The sequence below is a fragment of the Triticum aestivum genome, chromosome 6D (assembly GCF_018294505.1).
Source record: "Triticum aestivum cultivar Chinese Spring chromosome 6D, IWGSC CS RefSeq v2.1, whole genome shotgun sequence".
Lineage (NCBI taxonomy): Eukaryota > Viridiplantae > Streptophyta > Magnoliopsida > Poales > Poaceae > Triticum > Triticum aestivum.
Genome location: NC_057811.1, coordinates 464857978 through 464866013, shown reverse-complemented (window position 1 = coordinate 464866013; position 8036 = coordinate 464857978). Strand labels below are relative to the sequence as shown.

Sequence of the window (8036 nt, the reverse complement as noted above, 5' to 3'; positions counted from 1 at the left end):
ACGCGGCGACTGTTGGCCAACGGGGACGAGCACAGGAACGAGGAGAAGGCGACGAGCACAGTGCGCACCGCACTGTTGGATTGGCCGGACCGTGCCCATGCTTGCTGCGGTGAGCTCCGGTGTCGGCGAGCGCCAGGGGGAAGTTAATGGCTTTGAGACGAGGATGGAGGCGAAGTTTGGCACGCTCGGACAGACGGGGGAAGCGAGCACGCGCGAACAGAGCGCTCGGCGGCACTCAGAGCGCGTCGACACGCAGGCATGGCATGGTGGACACGCGTGGTCACCGCGCGAACTCTTCCCTCAGGCCAGCCTACATCCAAAAATCATGTCTGGCATGTTGTTCATGGTGGTTTTGAATTTTACCACGCTTTGGTTTGGATCCAGGTGAAGTAGAGGAGTTTTTACATGCCAAATAAGTTTCTCGTCAGTAACTTTGAGAGGTTACTGAGGTTAAATGGCTGGGAGTTGGGGGTTGTGCTTTGGAGGTTAGCCATGATCTACTAAGGTGAAGATGCACAAGAAAATCCAGGCACAATGGAGCAAGTAAAATGGTAGTTGCTGTAGAAACCACCATTTCTGTCCAGAACATAAATTATTTTTCTGTAGCAAAAATATTCCAAAAAGTGATGAAATATTTTTAGTCGGGAAGGTGCCCTAGGTTTCAAAGAATATTTGTGAATTATCTCAGATTTTTCTGGGCCATAAAAATTGGGGTTGCTTTGGAGCATATTGAACTAGCTAGGGTTTTTGAGAGAAAAATGAATATTTTTCATTTAAGAAAAATATTCCAAAGATTATTTTGGGGTGGATCAGAAGGGGAATGATGATTAGGGAGGGAAATGAAGCACTTGGGTGAAAGCGAAGGGTACCCAACTGTTTAAGTCCATATGAAAAGATTCAAAAACTCCAAATTTCAAATTGACTCCAAATGAAAATCAAGTAAACGAGAGAGGGCAAAAACCAGGCTGTCACACCTATTCTGTTACCACCACTTCCATCTAAATGTTCTCTTACTCACAAATTGTACAATCAATCTGCATTGTACTAATAACAAAGTGTGCTTCAATTGATTGGCATTATATCCCTGTTAATTAACTCAAAAAAATTATGATCCAAGGCAATTGTTTCGGCCATAACAAGATTGTGATCAATAGTGTCATCTTAATGGCAAAAAATTAGAGTAGCATCTCCCAGGGATCCTTGCTCTCCTTACATGAACTTGCACATAACCAGATAAAAAAATTGTGATCTTATAAGAAAATGTCCACACATTTTGATAAGAAAAGTGATTTTGCCGAACATTTATAGATCAAACAAGGATATAGCCCGAAGATACTCTAGTTTTTTTCTTCTACAGAAATCCATAGTTCTCAAGGACATCAACCGTCAGGAAGTACTCGTCAAGCTCACCCGATGTCGGCTCACCGCAGAAGTAATTTTGCACACATGAACACTTAAAAAACAAAAAACAGTGTCTTAAAAAATTGAAAGAATCTACACATATAAAGTGTAAAAAGGTATAAGTGGGGACAAAATTGTGGAATAGCTCTGATGAGCAGAGCATATGTAGTGTAAGTTTTCTACACACTTCGCACGGTGCTTTCGGTCCATGAATGAAAAGCCTCCTCGTCCTCCTCGGACACAAGAACACACTGCATATATGAGGTCGTTCGCAGAGCGGTGTCACAAAACAGAATGGAACCAATGATCTTGTTCAAAAATAAAAAGAACCGAGATGAGAGAAAATTCATACGATGCGGCCGCTGCTGACAAGGGCATTGACCAACACCTCGTCGGAGAGCACGTCTAGCTTCTTCTGCTCCTCCACCTGATGAACCCACGCCAAAGCAAATAGGCAATCATCATCATAGCACCATTCTCACGGAAGAGCAACTGTGACGAAGAGAGGAAACAGGATGAATGGCTTGCCTGGACGTTACTCTGAACTGAGGGGCCGATGAGCTTAGCCTTGCCGGTCTCGTTGAGAGGCGATGAACTTGCAGCCGAGGACGATGTGGAAGAGGAGGACGGTGAGATCGTCGTGCGACTCCGGGTGCCTGAGGAGAAAGAAAAGCTAAAATAGATAATCTGAGAACAATGCCGTCTAAAATTTAAGATGCAATTCATAAAGCTAAAATAACCGAGAACAATGCCGTCTAAAAGAACATGCGTCTTTTTTTTACAATCAACTAACATAAATCATACTATCAAACGCAATAATATGTTATTGGCTGATAAACCAAATGTTATTCAAACCAGCCAATAGTTCAATGTTTAGGATAGTGATGATACCCATCCATGTATGTGAGTGCATGTGTGTATCGATAGTGTGGCGACATTGTTATCCGTAGTTCTTTAAACCTTTATCAAAACATACATCAATTTTTATTATCTTGCCCTTATCTTGTTTTAAATACAAACAGATCAAAAATCTCGATTTAGTGTCACTATTCTCATTCCCTAGCTGGGCGATTTTCCATCAGGAGAATTAATGCACACTTCCTAATATCTAAAGGTTCCAACCTCCTACACATGGAGCCTACCCAAAGATTTTTTTTTACCGTTATCACTTCTTTATCTAGTAGAAGATGCCATTTTTTACAGAATTATGACATAATATTTTAAGCACATACAATGATATTATTTTCATTATGAATAACACGTTTGTACATCAAGTCATACAAATGAATTCTCAAGATTCAGTTACAGACCAAGTATGACATGACATGGGAAAACCCAACAATGATGTGTGCCTGAGCATCTTTCACCATGTAGGTGACCCCTAAAAGAATCAAACTGGTGTCATGCTTATTTTGACCTCAGCGCAATGGCTGTTTGGCCCACCTAAACTGGCAACCTTCAAATACACCTGACGACGTTCCATTATGTTAATCTGGCAGCTGAGGTGATCATTTACAATGTTATAAATCAAAATGAGCAAATCTACTATTCATGTAGATAAAATCTAAGAAGCTGGCCAAATGTTGCTGCTAGGAAACTATACAGTGCTACCCATCTTGGTAACGAATTACGAGAAAACCTTATGCAAAAATTATCTTAATTTAGTGGTAAGTAAATTGCTCCCAGGTTTGCTTTGGTTTGCTTTGGAGCCTGATGGCATCCTAACTAAGAGCGTTGTCATCAGAAAAGGTCAGGGACATACCACAAGATGAACTCGGCGTATATGTCAGTCTACAGAAATTCTATGTTGGTTGGTCTGTGAATCATGGTATCGAGGTCCTGTCCATGGGCAGATTTGTTAAAATTAACATTACACCTCATGAATACATGGGTTTCAGATGATGGTGCATGGATCTGGTCCCAGCAATTACTACTCCATGTCTGTCAAAATATAAGGTGAATTAAATTTCGAAAAGTCAAAGTTGCCTATGTTTGATAAAATCTGTAGCAACATACATCTAACACCTACAATACTAAAGGCCTGTTCGGACTCACTCCCACTCCGCAGGTCCGCTCCGGAGCGGAGTGGCCTGCAACTATAATCTACGGAGTGGCCAGAAGGTCGCTCCGTCCGCTCCGCTCCGTGGCGAGGGCATGGAGGCTTTCCGAACAGCCCTTAAATAAATCAAATATGGAAATATACTTCATCATGAATCTAATGATACTGATTTTCTATAGTATATATTTATGTTTTATTCTACAAACTTGGTCAAAATTAGGTAAGGTTAAATTTTTAAACAATTAGTACACCTTACAAGTTCAAACTGAGGGGGGATTGAACATTTCTGTAAAGACATGACCTTTTCTTGAATTATCAAATGATGCATCATCCTAGCCATTACACTAGTAGGAAAAGGGGCTTTTACCCCGGTTCATAAGGGCCTTTAGTCCCGGTTCTGGAACCGGGACTAAAGGGTCGTTACTAATGCCCTAGCCCTTTAGTCCCGGTTCTTACACGAACCGGGACTAAAGGTCGTCCACGTGGCCGGTGCGGGGAGCCCAGGCAGGAGGGCCTTTGGTCCCGGTTGGTGCCACCAACCGGGACCAATAGGCATCCATGCGTCAGCACCTGGCAGGAGCTGAGGTTTTTGTTTTTTTTTGAAAGGGGGGGGGTTGGGGGTTTTGGGGGGTTAATTTAGGTTGTTATTAGGTAGCTATTAGAGAGAAGTGTCCTCTCTTATATCTCCGTGCTTGGTTTACCAATGCTACGTACTGCTATGCCTAAACATGGCTTAGATTGAAGTGAAGGCAACATGTGGTGCATGTCGAAAGTAATACTAATCCGGACTTGATCAAGTTTGGATTGTACTACTTTCGACACGCACCACATGCATGTTGCCTTCACTTCAATCCAATGCATGTTCATTTCACCCGCTGATATATAATAACTCTTCATGCGCGCATCATGCATCATCATATATAATAACAAGTCCTACTAATCATCATCATACAACTTCTACTCATTATTAATAACAAGTCATACGATCATCATCCTCACAGTCATCGAACCAACCCTACTTAATTGTTCTTAGCACATGATCATCAGTATTAGGTAGGACCGAAATACCCTCTTTAAGGTAAAATAGCATAAAACAATATAGACCCTGACTCTCCATTATGGAGAATGGAGATCATCCTGTCTCCAATTCTTGCGCCTCGCTTCCTTTTGCTTCCAAGAACCTCCTTGCGACTGTCCATACATTTTTTCCATTCTTTGATTTGCATGTCTCCACTTCTTTTAGAAATCCGGTATGGACAGTTGAGATTCGTAGGATGACCTGGTTGTATATTCAAAACATCAAGCCTACCATTCTGATACATCAAATGAGGCACACAATCCTCTGGGATTATCTGTTGAAAAACATAGTAATAACTTCATAGTTAGCAATGATAATGTAGTAGTTTTAGAACTATCCAAAATATGCACGGATGTCGTAATAATAAGAAATCTTACCAGGGTATCTCCATAGTAGTTACCGTAGTTCAACACGTGCACTAGTGGCACGTATTGACCATAATGTTGAGGAGTTTGATTGTAGATATTGTAATTCTCAATATCAGTACAAAATCTGACCAGATGAGTTTTCTCCTTATAAGTTAACTCAGAGCCATCGGTGTAGTAGGTTCTGTCTACCATGTTCCGCACATTGTTTGAACAATCAAAATAAGCTGTCAATGAAAATAAGCTGTCAACTATTTTGAAATGAACAATATAAATTAGCTAATAACTATGTTTGAGAAACTCACATAGCGGTAGAATTGGAGGCGTATCAACAAGGACCCAAATGTCCATATTGTCTTGCTCGATGTCAGGATCACCAAGATCCATGGTGACAAGCATACCCTCATCAAAACCATACATCTTGCAAAATGCTTCCCAATTTTTGCAACCAAAATGGGTTACGCTCTCAGAATTATACAGCTTTACTTCAAAATCTATATCATGATGGTCCTTAGGTGAATTTTCTTTGTTTCCATACTTTCATGGTCTTCAAAACCCATCCTCTCCAAGACGTAGCATCTTGCACGGCATGGGATAAGCTAGCCGAATTGTAAAAGATGAAAAGTACACGTTGAAATAGTTGAAGTCGTGCTTAATTACGAAACAATAACACTTATCGTCGTTGCGTACCGTTTCAACATCGAACGTCTCCTCCAGCTTAATACTGAAGCGCCGATCTTCGTCCAGGTGAGGCCTGTCGCACTGACCTCGGTCGTCGTGGCACCAGTCGCACTCCCCCGGGAGACTTTCGTCGTCCGAGTACGACATTTCCTATGTTCATAATTCAAATATCAAACATCTACAATTAAATATATGTACTAAAAAACCTAAGTTAGATCATTATTATTCATCACGGGTTGACTATCGGTTTGTCGAGTCTTTTCTTGAAAACTCTCAGCTCACGTGGTATATACATTCGACCGTTGTTGATGGTCGCTCCTCCCTTTGTCCCCGTGTGCATTACACCAAAATGTCTAGCTAGCACACAGGAACAAAGGAGAAGCGACCCCCACGACAACAGTCGGGATTCTTCGTCCTCTCATATATATATGGTGGAACTCTCCCTCACTGATTCCTCTCTGACATTTGCGACCGTCGGTGATGGTAGCTCCTCCTTTCATTCTCGAGTGCATTACACCAACTTGTCTAGCACACGGGAACGAAGGAGAAGCTACCCCCACGACAACAGTCGGGATTCTTCGTCCTCTCATATATGGTGGAGACTCGACAGACTTACAGTCAACCTGAAATATCGTTTAATTATCTTTCTAAAAGAGGATTTGGCTGGTCTCAGCTCGATGTCGGAGGGGGCGGTGACGGGGACGACGGCGGGGATGATGGAGGGGCCGGGGGCTCCTAGATTTCTGCGAAAACAAAAACCCTATAAGCTATCAACTAATCATAGTGCTCTCCAATTTTAGCATTCAAAGTAGGATCGGAGTAGTTTTCCACTTTGAGCATTCAATAAGCAAAATCAAATCACAAAATAAAGTAGTATTCAAATTAGGATGCATTCAATTATAAGCAAAACTACATCATCTCCATGCGTCCGTACATCGTCGAATATTATCACTAATACACCTCGAATACTATCATACATATAGCATCGCTAGTACAGCTAGAACAGTAGCGCCCGACGGGTATCGGCGCGGGCGGTGGACACCCAAAGGGACGGAACCATCACAGGATCATAGCTCCAGTGAGATCCCTGAAGAACCTACCAGGTATTGTCGAACCTGCCCTCCAACGCAACCATGTAGCGACGGACGTGCTGGTCCTCCTCGCTGACACGGTGACGTACCACCTCCGCGGTGTCCGGAAGTCTCGGCACCGTCACTGGCCCACGCGAGCGCCACCAAACAAGGATCGGGTCAACGACGGGCTGGTTCCTCACCAACCTGCGCCCACCGGAAGGTAGCACCTCCCAAAACCAGCCCGGCGGAGCCCAGTCCCGGACATGGCCCCTCTGATCAAGCCGGCCTCCTCCGCCGAGTCGACGACGAGGATGCGGGATAGGCATCATCGACGTCGATGCGGGAATAATTGCTTTAACTAAAAAAACAAACTAGTTCTATTAATTTCCTTACTATAAATAGAATAAAGTAGTACTTACTAAAAATAAACTAGTTAGTTTAACTAGTTCTATTATTTTTCTAACTAATTCTATTAAACACTTTCTAAGTAGTACTTACTAAAAGTTATCGGGGAGGGGGTACATATATCGACAACGACATACCCGATAAAAAATAAGAAGAGGAAGACGACGAAAAAAAGAGGAGAAGAAGAAAGGAACAGAGGAGGAGATTGAAGAAAAAAAAAGAAAAAAAGAGGAGAAGAAGAAGGAATAGAGGAGAAGAAGAAAAAATAGAATAATATATTATTCTATTTCTTCTTCTTCTCCTCTATTTCTAATTTCTTCTTCTTCTCCTCTATTTCTTATTCTTCTACTCTTTTTTTCTTCTTTTTCATCTTCTTATTTATTTCTCCTCTACTTCCTCTCCTCTTCTTCTTATTCTTCTTCTTCTTCTCCTTCTTCCTCTTCTTATTTTCCTTTTTTCTCTCCTTCTTTTTCTTCTAAATATGAACATACATAAATGAATTTGATCATACACAATTTCTATGAACAAAAAAATCATAAAAATTCTATGAACAAAATTACAACAGAAAAAAATCATAAAAATTCTATCAAAAAATTTATATATTCTTTGCATATGAACATACAAACATTTGCATATTCAATAATAATATCACCAAAAAAATCTAAACTACACATCTAAATTAATACATCTAAATTACAACAACTAAATTAACTACACATCTAACTACACATCCAAATTAATACAACTAAATTACTAAAATCTAAACTACACATATATAATAGCTAGGGGGCGCGGCGGCAGCGGCGGCGGCCATTACAGGGAGGAGGAGGAGGGGATCGGGGCGGCGCTCACAGGGTGGCGGAGGGTGACGGCGTGGGTGGCGGAGGGCGACGGCGACCGCGGCGGGCCAGGGGCGGAGGGCGGCGACGGTGACGTACGGGGCGACGGCTCGGGGGCGCGCAGCGGAGGCCGAC

General features: G+C 42.1%; 1 pseudogene; it reads right to left on the bottom strand.

Moving 5' to 3' along the window:
- Positions 1–1351: 1351 nt before the first annotated feature.
- The window catches only part of LOC123142710 (probable protein phosphatase 2C 48), a 68601-nt pseudogene continuing 61916 nt past the window's right edge, over positions 1352–8036 (bottom strand).